Below are 12,945 nucleotides of genomic sequence, written 5' to 3' on the forward strand. Positions count from 1 at the left end.
TTATTATGGTTAGATAGCCAAATATTGCCGAAACTCTGCCGGATTTTCCTTGCGAGTTTATTTGTTTATGTGCATGGTTTGCAGTCGTGTTTTGATTGCATGTGTCACTCAGTGGTTGCTTTGCCATAGTGTTTTGGCATTGCATTGTGAGAGTGTTTGCTCACCAGATTATGTCATTTGACATGTATGCGATAATCTCTCTACCGGATTTTCCTTGCGAGTTTATTTGTTTATGTGCATGGTTTGCAATCGTGTTTTGATTGCATGTGGCACTCAGTGGTTGCTTTGCCATAGTGTTTTGCTTTGCCATAGTGTTTTGGCATTGCATTGTGAGAGTGTTTGCTCACCAGATTATGTCATTTGACATGTATGCGGTAATCTCTTCAGGAGGGAGATTGTTGACGATAGATTCATTGGTTACCACATATTGCTCTTAGATTAGAGCGGGGTTTTTGGCATCATTTGAGTAGTTTTGATCACTTGTTTCATTACATTGATCGCCATATTTGCTGATAGTTCTCTTAGACAGCTTATGTTGTATTTTGACAGTGCTTGGTGTGTGAGTTAGCCGGGTTTGGCTATTGTCAGTTGATCAATTTGTGTTTGATCTTGTCATGGGTTATCCCCATGGATTTGGCATGTACATCATTGTCAGGGTTTATGCGTTTCCATACGAAGTTTGATGGTTCAAACTTTGAGCATTGGAAGGCAGGTATGCATAATGCATTGACTCAGTTGGGCCAAGTGTTGCCACTACAAGGGCATGGATGCTAGGTCAGAGTCTATGACTGACGATGAGTGGGAGGACTTGGATGAGCTTGCACGTTCGACGATCATGTTACACCACAAGAACAACGCTGTGGTTGACTATCAGGCTGAGAAAGCGACTTTGACAAATGAAGGACAAAGAGATTGTACTTGAAGAAATTCGGTTTCTTTACTCAATTTTTCTTGAGAGAACTGAATAATGAATGAAGGTCGAATATCTTTGACCTCGAAAAGAAACGACAAGATTTTTCTGCAATAGAGGCTGACTGTTTCTTTGAAGGCATACAAAGCGAGTTACCTCCTTTACGTCGTGAAGATCACATGATTGATTTGTGGTAGTACACCACCGAACCGGCCACCTTACAAGATTAGCCGCAGCCAAGATAAAGAAACAATGAACCGGAACAGATTTCCACATTACGAGGATCGATGATATACTCGATAGACTTCAGACTTCTACTTATCGGATTGATATAAAGAGTGATTACCATCAAATCTGTATTGCTCCTGGAGACGTCTACTAGACAGCTTTCAAGACAACTTTTTGGATTTTCATAGAATATCAATTATTTGTGGGTTTTCTAGACACTGAGGAAGCATAAATTGCTTATAAATGTGAAAAAAAAGAGCGAGTTTTTCTTGCCTGAGATACATTTCTTGAGACACATCGTCTCCGTAGAAAGAGTATAGATAGACCCGCCATATACAGTTTGATGTCGCCTTCTCTGAAGAGTGGCTCTCATAACAGTCCAGGGAGCGACGAGCGACATATTACTTCAAAGGAACGGTGCGGATAAATGTCATCACGACTTGGCATCACTTGAAAATGACTGAGAAAGATACATTGGATGACAAAGATTTTGGGATACTTGTTTGTCAGTGTCTTCGTTTCGCAAGATTACTTTGAAAGACCAGATTGAGCGGTTTTGCTATGGTTTGCTAAAGAGATTCAAGACTATGCTTTAAACTAGAAGTCTGACTCCATTCAGAGATATGAGACATGACTAAGCGACGATTTGAAATGCATGCCGGCTCATTGGGCAAGATAGTATCCACCTCAAAAAGGTAAGAGTCTACCAGTGAAGAGAATGAATCAAGGGAACCAGATGATAGCTCATCACAGGATACTGGAAAATCAGAGGGTTCCGACGAACTAAGGGAAAATGCAAGTTCCTCAAAGGATTCCAAAGAAAGCGGAATGGTTCCGATGATTGACGTGCCAATGGATAGGGGAAGCGAAAGACGCTACCCATAGGTCCCAAGGCACAAGGAAAGAAAGGATAAAGCGAATCAGCTGGTAGATCATAACATTCCCCAAACACAGGATAAGATTGAGACTATTCCCGAAAATGAGAATGATTGATTTGTACTTGACTTGTTTGAGTGCAGGAATTGAAAGACGAAATGACTACAGCATTTCGGTCTCATAAATCTCTATAGACATGATTGCAATAAGGATTAGTTAATCTGTCATGTGACACATCCAACCCTATGTGTCGATGGACAAGCTACAGCATGATCAGGGTTCAGTCAGTCCAGTCAGTTTAGATTAGAAGTGATCTGGCACTTTTGTGAGTCTATTCGTAGACCGTGCATGCCCAGTCACTTGGTATAGATGCATATCCTCCGGTTGCACACAACATGATCATCAGTATTCCCATCAGAATCAGTCAGGGGAATTTTCCAGTGATTTTAGCCTATTTTTCCTATTTTTGACATTTTTCACTTATTAATTTAAGTGACTTTCCAACAAAAGTAGGTAGGGCAATTAGTTTGTATATAAGCAAACTAGAGCTAGCACTATTTGGCAGAAGAGGCAACAGGAGCCAAGCACAACAAGCAACTTCTCAGCAAGACCAAGTCTTGGTGGACCTTCCCTCCAAGCAGCAGACCACCATTGCCTAGCGTTTCCAACAAGGATCGCCAACAGAAGACCCCAGCCATCCCAACGTTTTTGCATCAGCCTTCATCGCCAAAGATTCAGCCATCAATCTAGCGTTTTTGAAACCAACAAGCTAGCGTTTTTTATCTGCATCAGCAGCGCTTTTCAGCATGGAGAACCCGCAAGTACAACCCTAGAATAGTAGCAGATTCAGCCCATGAAGAAGTTGCAGATTCAGCCCCAGAAAGACCTCAGTTTTCAGCCATTAAACTGCAGATTGATGAGCGCGCGACGGTGTGTGCAAGTGAAAGAGCACGCGAGGAAGTGTAGTGTGTGTGTAGAGAGGGGAGGCGAAGGCCAGCAGGAGAGAAAGCGCTAGCAGAAGAGAGAGGGCTCACGTTTTTGGGGAAAACTCAATAAGTGAGTTTTGGATTTTCCCACTTTTATTATAAGTGACCTTTAAAAAATGCGTCCAGGTTCATATTGAACCTGGACAAAGTATAAAAATGTACAAAAAGGGGTTATTTAGGCCTTTAACCCAACAACCTCCCACTTAAAGGCATAAATGGCGCCTTTAAGCTACGTGACTCCCACCATCTCTATGCATGGATAATGTTGTGCTTTGGGTAAGCACTTAGTGAGAGCATCGGCTGGATTTTGTGATGTATGGACCTTAACCAATGTAATAAGGCCATCCTCAAGCACTTCTCGTATGAAGTGATACCGCACATCAATATGCTTTGTGCGTGCATGAAACATTGCGTTCTTTGCCAGACATATGGCACTCTGGTTATCACAACCAAGCATAGGTGCCTTGGCAGGCAAACTAAACTCACTGCATAGGCGTGCTAACCAAATAGCTTCTTTGGAAGCCTCAGTGGCTGAAATATATTCAGCCTCTGTCATAGACAATGCAACAATCTTTTGCAATCTAGAACACCGTGAAACAGCACCTCCCGCAAGAGTAAATACATAGCCACTTGTGGATTTCCGTGTATCCACATCACCAGCCATGTCAGAGTCACAAAATCCTTTCAATTCCATTGGTCCTTTACCATAGCAGAGGCATTTGTTTTTAGTCCCTTTCAAGTACCTCATAATGGACTTTACTGCATCCCAATGCAACCTGCCTGGATTAGCCATAAATCGGCTCACAACTCCCACTGCATGGGCTATGTCAGGCCTAGTAGCAACCATAGCATACATAAGTGAACCACAAGCTGAAGCATAAGGCACACTTCGCATGTCATTGGCTTCTTCCTTTGACTTGGGACAATCATCCTTGGAGATTTTAACATATGGCTGTAATGGCACACCAAGAGGCTTTGCTTCAGCCATGTTAAATCTGTCCAACACCTTTTCAATGTACTTTTCTTGCGACAAATACAATAGGCGCTTGTCCCTTTGCCGTGTAACACGCACTCCAAGTATATGTTCAGTTGCCCCAAGGTCTTTCATTGAAAACGCAGATTTCAGCTGCCCTTTAAGAGCATCTACAATGCTGCTTTTCTTTGCAACTATCAACATATTGTCTACATAGAGCACCAGAATGATCGGGCTACCATCCTCATCACATTGGGTATACAAACAATGGTTTGCATGGCTTCTTTTGTAACCATGTTTAAGCATGAAGCGACCAAACTTCTTGCACCACTGTCTACATGATTGTTTCAGCCCATACAAGCTTCTATTGAGCATACATACCAAATGTTCCTTGCCAGGGATGACAAAACCCTCGGGTTGCTTCATGTAAAGCTCTTCTTCCACATCACCATGCAAGAAAGCGGTATGTACATCCATTTGGTCCATTTCCAAATCAAGAGCAGCCACAATGGCAAACAATACACGCAAAGTAGTCATCTTCACAACAGGAGAGAACACTTCCTGAAAGTCTATGCCCTTGGTTTGAACATATCCCTTTGCCACAAGCCTTGCCTTATACTTGGATTTTGCATCAACAGTTTTGATTTTATACACCCATTTGTTAGGAATAGCCTTCCTTCCTTTGGGCAATTCAACCAAATCCCAAGTATGATTAGCATACAAAGCTTTAATGTAAGGTGCAGCGGAAAGAATGTTGTATTTTCTCAAGATTAGTGATCTTTATTGCTCAAGGTTCCTTTTCGTTCTTTGGGAAAGAGAGAGCTTTCCGTCTTGTAGAGTGTTGTGGTCACGAACAAAGTGAGTGGATTGTGCGTGCAAGTGAATGAGACTGAGAGAAGAAGAGAGAAGAGATACGACATCGAGAGGTTGTAAAACCCTCCTCCGAAGGCCCCACTCTCGTCGCGAGAGTGGTCTAACTTGATTGCACAAAGGTGTACAATGCGAATGCAATGGACTGATGCAATGGGACTATGCCGGTGATGACGACGGTGATGACGACGACGACTTGACGGCTGAAATCTGAGTTCTTCTAATCGCTGATTTCGGGGACTGTTTCGGCGGCTAGAAATGACTGTTTTGGCTGCGTTTTTATGGCTGAAAATGAGGGATCATCTGCAACCAATCTGGGGCTAATCTGCTACTGTGCATAGGCTGAAACTGCGTTTCTTCAAGGCTGATTTACTGCTGCAAAAACGTTACCAGAATCTGAGATCTGCTACTTCTTGTGGGCTGAATCTGCTACTTTTTCTATTGCTGAAATCCAAAACGCTAGAGACTAAGGTTGACCAAAAATGCTAGCTGATCTTGCATTTCCGAAAACGCTGGGCATGTGAAAAACGCCAAGCATGTGATGGTCTTTCCGGCGACGATCTGATGCAAAAACACCAAGGGCTTGGCTTTCCGGCGATGAATGCTGTTGAAAACGCTAGGGATAGGAATCTGCTGCTTGGAGAAAACGCCAAGGCTTGGGATCTTGCTTGGAGGGAATCCACCAAGGTTCTACTGAGAAGTTGCCTGTTGAGCAAGGTGCTCCTGCTGCCTCTTCTGCCAAAAAGTGTGAACTTTGGTTTGCTTATATATTAACTTAGCAAAATTGCCCTACCTACTTTTGTTGGAAAGTCACTTAAAAATAATAAGTGAAAATCCCAATAAATAGGAAAATAGGCTAAATGCACTGGAAAATTCCCCTAACTGATGCTAATGGATTCTGATGGTGATCATGTTGTGTGCAACTGGAGGATATGCATCTATGCTAAGTGACTGGGCATGCACGGTCTACGAATAGACTCACAAAAGTGCCAGATCACTGCTAATCTAATCTGACTGAACCCTATTGTGGTGTAGCTTGTCCACGGACACATAGGGTTGGGATGTGTCACGTGACATTTAATCTCTTCGTGCATAGCAAGCTCCCACTTGTCGCTGTGCTCACATGTCTTTGCCTCTTTATACGTAAGAGGCTCTCCCTCGTCTGTCAACATAATGTAATGCAAAGAGGGGTCATATCGACTCACGCAGTCTTTGACGAGTAGACCGCCTCACCCAATGATCCACATTATCCGGCAATGGGTTTACATCAGGTGGCACTACACAATCATCAACAATGGGCTGCTGTACATCATTTTCAGCACCATTTTCAGCATTGTTTCTTGGTTGCAAATGCCCTTCAGGAGCCTCAATTTGCTGTCCAACATCATCTGGCTCAAACACCACTATATCATCTACATTTTCAAAGCTTCTCCCCAAAATCCATGAGAGAGATTAGCTGTGGACAGCATACATCTCACCCTCTCACAAAGTGTCCTATTGAATCTTTCAGCCACACCATTAGAAGAGGGGCTGTATGGCACAGTAAGCTCCCTCTTAATGCCCAAATTTTCACAAAACTTGTTAAATTCAACACTTGGGTACTCCCCCCCATTGTCTGTACGCAAGCATTTTAGCTTTCTACCAGTTTGGGTGGTCACAAATGCATGAAATCTCTTAAACGCGGCAAAGGCTTCATCCTTAGACTTGAGCAAATAAACCCAAATTTTCCTAGAACGATCATCAACAAAGTAGACAAAATAACATGCACCACCCATAGACTTAGCAGGCATGCTACATACATCAGAATGTACAAGATCAAGCACACAAGATTAACGAGAGACACCAGAGTAATAAGAACGCTTTACTTGCTTGCCATATTGACATTCATTACAAAAGTCAAGCTTTGTGCCTTTAGCATCAAGCTTGTTCAAAGTACAAAGCTTAGAAAGGCTCTTTTGGCTCATATGGCCAAGCCTCTTGTGCCACAACTCCATGTGAGAGTTAATTTCAGCCAATGCAATAAACTTGCCAAACACGGCCTTTCCATGCATACAGTAAAGTGTCCCTTTCTTTGTGCCCTTTACAATCAGCCTTGAGCCTTAGTCATTTTCCATGACCCTCTCTCAAACAAGATGCTGTAACCATGCATATCCATCTGACCAACAGAAAGCAGACTCTTCTTAATTCCCGGCACATATCGAACATCATGCAAGACAAGCTCATTTGTGCCATCTATGGAGAGATGCACAGTGCCAATACCCTCAATGAAACATGCATGATTGTTTCCAAGGTATACATGGCCACGCTTGCCTGCATCAAAAGTAGAGAAACACTCCTTGATAGAGTCACATGAAATGAAGCACCGGAATCAACAATCCAAGTCTGGGACAATGCATCATTGACAGTCAACAAAGCATCAATAAGATCACTCTTGGTGATCTGAATGTCCTGTGAATGAACATTAAGAGAGACATCATAGTCATAAGCATCATCATCTGACAAAGTGGCACACAAGATGTCCTCTACATCTGACAGCTCCTCAATCACGACACTAGAAGCCACATTGGCCTTCTCTTTGTCCTTTAGGCTATCCTCTGCATCTGCCTTGACTTCCTTCTTCTCTTTCTTTTTGTCTCCGCCATTCTTTTTCCTTTCTAACTCAGCTTTATAGTACCTGCAATCGGGTTTCTTGTGACCTTTCCTGCCACATTGATAGCAAGTCACATCACCCTTGCCTTTGCTTGCATTTCCCCTTTCTTTACTCTTACTCTTACTCCTTTGTGCATAAGCATTCTTCTTTTCTGTCCTGCCTCTAACCATGTTGACAGAGCTGCCTCCCTCTCCACTTGCTTTCCTCCTTATTTCTTCATTCAAGATAGAACCCCTAACACCATCAAAGATCAAATTGGGGTTATTGGACAACGAAACCACCAAAGTTTCCCATGACTCAGGTAAGGTCATAAGCAAGAAAATAGCTTTCAGCTTATCATCAAAAGGGGGCAAGGCAGAATCCTGTAACTGAGACAAAGTACCTGCAAATAATGACAAGTGCTCTGCCGCGCTCTTGGACTCATCTAGTTGCATGCCAACAAGTTTTCGCATCAAGTGCACCTGGTTGACAGGCGTTGTATTTTCATACATTCCCTTTAACTTCTCCCACACATCAAAAGCAGTCGTGAGACCTTTCACATCAATGACGGTCTCATCGGTCATGGCCATTTTAATGTATGTAATGGCCTTCCTGTTCATGCTAACCCATGCTTCATCCGTCATATTCTGTGGCTTCACCTGTTCAAGTGCCCCTTCGCAATCCTTAAGGAATAGGATTCCCTGAATCCTATCTTTCCAAAGATCAAAACCTGTTCCATCGAACCTCCTAATCTCGAAGAGGTTCTTCACATCCGAAGAAAATGAGGCCATAGTTGCATGAAATAAGAGGGATAATACGCTGAATTTTTGGGCAAAATGCGCAAAAATCAGAGTATAGCCTCACAGAGATTTGCACTACAGCTCCAAATGGTCACAGGAGCAATTTGGGGAAAATAGGACGATTTGGGCACAAAACTCAATTTCTGAAATTTATGCGCAGAAAATTTCAGCGAGCAAATTTGTGCTCGAAAACAACAAATTTAGTTGTTTTTAGCTTCAGAAGACATACATAAGGCTAATACACAGCCTTTAGAAGCGTGTAAGCGCAAAAGCACCAATTTGTAGCATCAAAATTGCATGAAATTGAGCCACAAATGGTCATACATCGACAAAATTTGTCAAATGTGCGTAGATTGCATCAATTTACACTTTCCCCAATGTAATCGCACCATAAAAACATTGCAAAAACCTACGCAAATACCTGTTTTAGGGCTTGTTTTTCGGCAATTTCAGGGTTTTCGGGTAGCGGGGACTTAGCAAAAGTATTCCCACATCTTAATACATCATTTGCAAAACCTGTATTTTGCTGTCATAACCTGTAATTTCCTGTTTTTGACCTAATTTCAGCCTGTTTTGGGTCAATTTGGGTTGCCAAGAGCTCTCTAGTATCCGGGGACGAGTCCTTTGGCGACGAAATTGCAAAATCTCGCGTGAAAGTTGGCCTTCTTGGCTGAAATTCAGTGTTTGCAGGTTAGGGACAAACCCTAATCGAGGCTCTGATACCAATTGATGAGCGCGCGGCGGTGTGTGAAGTGAAAGAGCACGCGAGGAAGTGCAGTGTGTGTGCAGAGAGGGGAGGCGAAGGCCAGCAAGAGAGGAAGCGCTAGCAGAAGAGAGAGGGCTCACGTTTTTGGGGGAAACTCAATAAGTGAGTTTTAGGTTTTCCCACTTTTATTATAAGTGACCTTTAAAAAATGTGTCCAGGTTTAATATGAACCTGAACAAAGTATAAAAATGTACAAAAAGGGGTTATTTAGGCCTTTAACCCAACACAGATTTTCAGCGTCAAGGAACCACCGAAAACAGCCCCCAAAATCAACGTTTTTGGACTAGCCAAGATTTCAGCCCATAGCATTTCTGGACAGCAGATAAAAGATTGCAGATTTCAGCCCTTAGGTCGGTGTCGTCATCCCCGTCATCATCGTCGACATAGCCTAGACTTGCATCAGTCTCGTGCATACCGTTTGTACCAGTTTGTGCAATCATAAGTAGACCACTCTCGCCGACGAGAGTGGGGCCTTCGGAGGAGGGTTTTACGTCGTCTCTGGTGTCGTATCTCTCTTCTCTCTCTATCTCTCAGTCTCATACACTTGCACGCAAAGTGTCCATTCACTTTGTTTGTGATCATAGCATTCTCTCATTAAGAACGGAAGGCTCTACCTTCCATAAGAACAAAAGGAACCTTGAGCACAGTTCGGAGCACTCATCTTGAGCAAAGCGCAAACATTCATTCCGCTGCACCTAACATTGGTATCAGAGCTTTGGCAGTGTTCTGTATCACTCAAGGAAAGAACCACAAGAATCACAAGAATTTTTTTGCTTGTTGAGGTCGCACTAACCTAAGTTCGCTTGGGCGTGTCGATTCCTAATCGTGTTTTTCAAGAGTGACAAGAATCCCAAGAAAGAAGGGCTTGTCCAGCCTCCCCTTGTGTCTCTTTTCACTCATTGAGAGCGGACCGTGCACTTAGCGGCCGGCCAATCGACGTGAGGTGGAAAAAAGCAACCTTGGTGTGAGCGCAAGGCCGCCAAGGGGTGCGCCCGCAGAAAGGAGTAGAACTCGGGTGAAGAGAAGATCCTTCTCAAACACGGTTTGCAAGCGAAAGAAAACCTCAAGAACCTCAAGAACCAAGACCCCCAAACCCAAGTTCCTCGTGAACTTAAGAACCCAAGCCCACAAGACACCCACAAGAACCCACGACTTCAGTGGATGGTCATCACTCGAAGCGGAATGGATACTTCGCTTGGAGGTGATGAGCATGAGAGAGGCGAAGAAGAGTTTTCCCCACCAAGAGGTTTTTCCGACCCTCCCCCTTCCCCATCTACGTCAAGGATCGCGCTAACTCCTATGGAGGAGTTGGACCAAGAAAGAGAAGCAGACAGAAAGGCCTACGAAGAAAGAAGGGCAGCCATAGATCGTGACTGCGAAGAAAGGAGGGCAGCCATAGATTGTGAATTCGATGCAAGAATGGAAGCCATAGAGCGTCAGTACGACTTGGAAGAAAAAGAAAGTCAAGCCAAATTCGATCGAGAGAACAAAGCAAGACAAGCAAAATTTGATCGCCAGAACAAAGCCATCAAAGAAAAGAGCGACCAACACATGAAAGAGTTCTTGCGACTCTATTCTCAAGTTCAGGCACATATGCAAGAGATTTGGGGAAAGGAGACTCTCTCAGTCTCTTCTTCTCCAAAGCATGACATACAGGATTTGCATGATTATGAGAAGCATGATGATTTGAATGACAATGATTTGCATGATGATTTGGATGATAAAGACAAGCACGATGATTTGCATGATCAAGATGTGATTTCTCACAAGCATGATGAGTTGCATGAAGAAGATGTGATTGTTCACAAGGATAATGAGTTGGTGGATGATTTTTCTAACGAAGCTAACCTCGTTGCAGATTCGATCAGTCTCACTAAGAACCGATCTTGGCTCTCGAGCCTAGGTCCAAAGAACCCTCACAAGAAGTATTATGTGTTCGCATGATTGATACGCACGCATTGTTCGAATGTTTCATTCGTGACCGTTTCCTGTATTTTAGGCAGCATCGTTATGTGATCCCTTTTCCTAGGCATGACATATTGTATGTTGAGCACGTTTCTCTCATGGATGTGCACGAATGTATGCAGATTTCTCACGAAAAGCTGAAAAGTATGCATTCAAAGAAGTCACATTCCATGTCTCTTCCTTGGCATGACACAGTTTTCGAACGAGCACATGAAAGTATGAGCACCAAGCGTGGTGTCACAAAGTGATGACGTGGCGGACAGCAAAAACCCTAATTTCTGCCAGAAACCCTAAAATTCCTGCAAACCCTAATTTCTGCAAAAAAAACCCTAATTTCCGGAAGTCGCGGAGGTGGAATTTTTTTTATTTTTATTTTTTTGGATATTTTTTAGCAATGCAAATCTCAGCTTTTGCTCTCATTGAGAGTGAGAGAGAGAGAGAGAGAGAGAGAGAGAGAGAGAGAGAGAGAGAGAGAGAGAGAATTTGTTTTTGCTTTTAGAAGCTCTCTCTGAGAGAGGGAAAAGAGCTTTTGCTTTCAGGCTTTTGCTTTCAAGCTTTTGGGGCTTTGCTTTTGGCATCCCTTGTAAACCTTTAAATAAGTGGCTTGGGCCCTCACTTCTCAGAGCATCTGGACGCAGAGTCTGAGAGTGAAACCCGAGCCACTCTCTTGTACTTTGAACTGATTAATACAAAAAGAAATACCGAAAGGGGCGCCAGTCTTTGGGGCCAATATCTCTAGGCACGGAACTCCGCCAGGCCAGTGCAAATCTATGGTGATCAGTGAATTGTTTTGAAGTGGTTATTTGGTGTTGTCGCGATTGATTCTTGACTTGGAGTGTCCAAGTCTATTACACTGGTATCAGAGCACAGCCGATTTCTCTTCTACGATCCCCAATTTTTTTTCCGCGACACCTATGGCTTCACGCAAGGATCAGTCGACTCCCTCTGCATCTGGAGATGCGGGTAGGGATCACAACGAAGATTCAGACGGAGTATGGCCCGCCTCGGCCTACTCATGCGGAGCAAAGAGAGATGAAGCGTCGTCAATTGATCAGCGATGCAACAAAGATGATGCTCAGTTTTGGGAAGAATCCGAAATTGGCAAAATATATGAGCAAGAGTTCTTTTCAGGAAGTGCATGCACAATGGCAAAAAACCACTACACCACCCCTGAAACCCGCTCTCAAGAAACCTTCTGATCACAAATAGTATACAGAGAAGGAATTACAAGAGGTGGTTGATGCACGAATTGCTCAGCTTTTTGACGCGCAAAAGAAAGCCAAAAAGCACGGCAAAAAGCAGAAGAAAAGCACTGACTTTCCGGGATATTTGGGTCGTCGATCAACTTTTGATAAGGCAAAGAAACAGAAGAAGCGTGTTCAAGTTGAAGGAGTACCCAGTTCTTCTTCTTCTTCTTCTGACAGTTCTAGCTCTTCAGATTCGAGCGAAGAAGACAGAAAAGGTACAAAGCGAAGCAAGAAACAAAGCTTCGGAAAGGGCAAGAAAAAGGCAAAGAAGGCTAAATCTCGCCCAGAGCCTCACAGTTCTACTGAGGACTCGTCTACAGACAGCTCAGATTCTGATGATGGAAACTTCTATGCGAACAAGAAGAATTTTTACAAAGCCAACCAGTGTGACTTTCTCGAAGATAAAAGCAAGAAAGTCCGAGAGTTTAAGGAAGGTGGCCACTCGATCAAGTTTGATACTTTCTCAGGATACTCAGATGCTTCGAAGGCTTTGTCTTTTATAAAGCAGTTTCACATTGCTTTCACGGGAGGACGCTATTCAGAGCACCCCAAGATTCGGAGAGCTGCCTCTTACTTTAAGGGGAATGCTCGTACTTGGTGGTCCACGCTTCTTTTAAACAAGACTGCGCCAGTTAAATGGCTGAAATTTAAAAAGCTTTTTATTTCTTCTTGGTTGACGCAAGAATATGAACGAG

The 12,945-nt window shown here is 43.4% G+C and overlaps 1 protein-coding gene across 2 annotated transcripts in view; it reads right to left on the reverse strand.

Moving 5' to 3' along the window:
* The window catches only part of LOC147427026 (phosphopantothenoylcysteine decarboxylase-like), a 76,479-nt gene that overhangs the window by 48,065 nt on the left and 15,469 nt on the right, over positions 1 to 12,945 (reverse strand). The window lies entirely within an intron of this gene.

Source organism: Adiantum capillus-veneris, chromosome 24 (genome assembly GCF_014529385.1).
Source record: "Adiantum capillus-veneris isolate H3 chromosome 24, ASM1452938v2, whole genome shotgun sequence".
NCBI classification, from domain to species: domain Eukaryota; kingdom Viridiplantae; phylum Streptophyta; class Polypodiopsida; order Polypodiales; family Pteridaceae; genus Adiantum; species Adiantum capillus-veneris.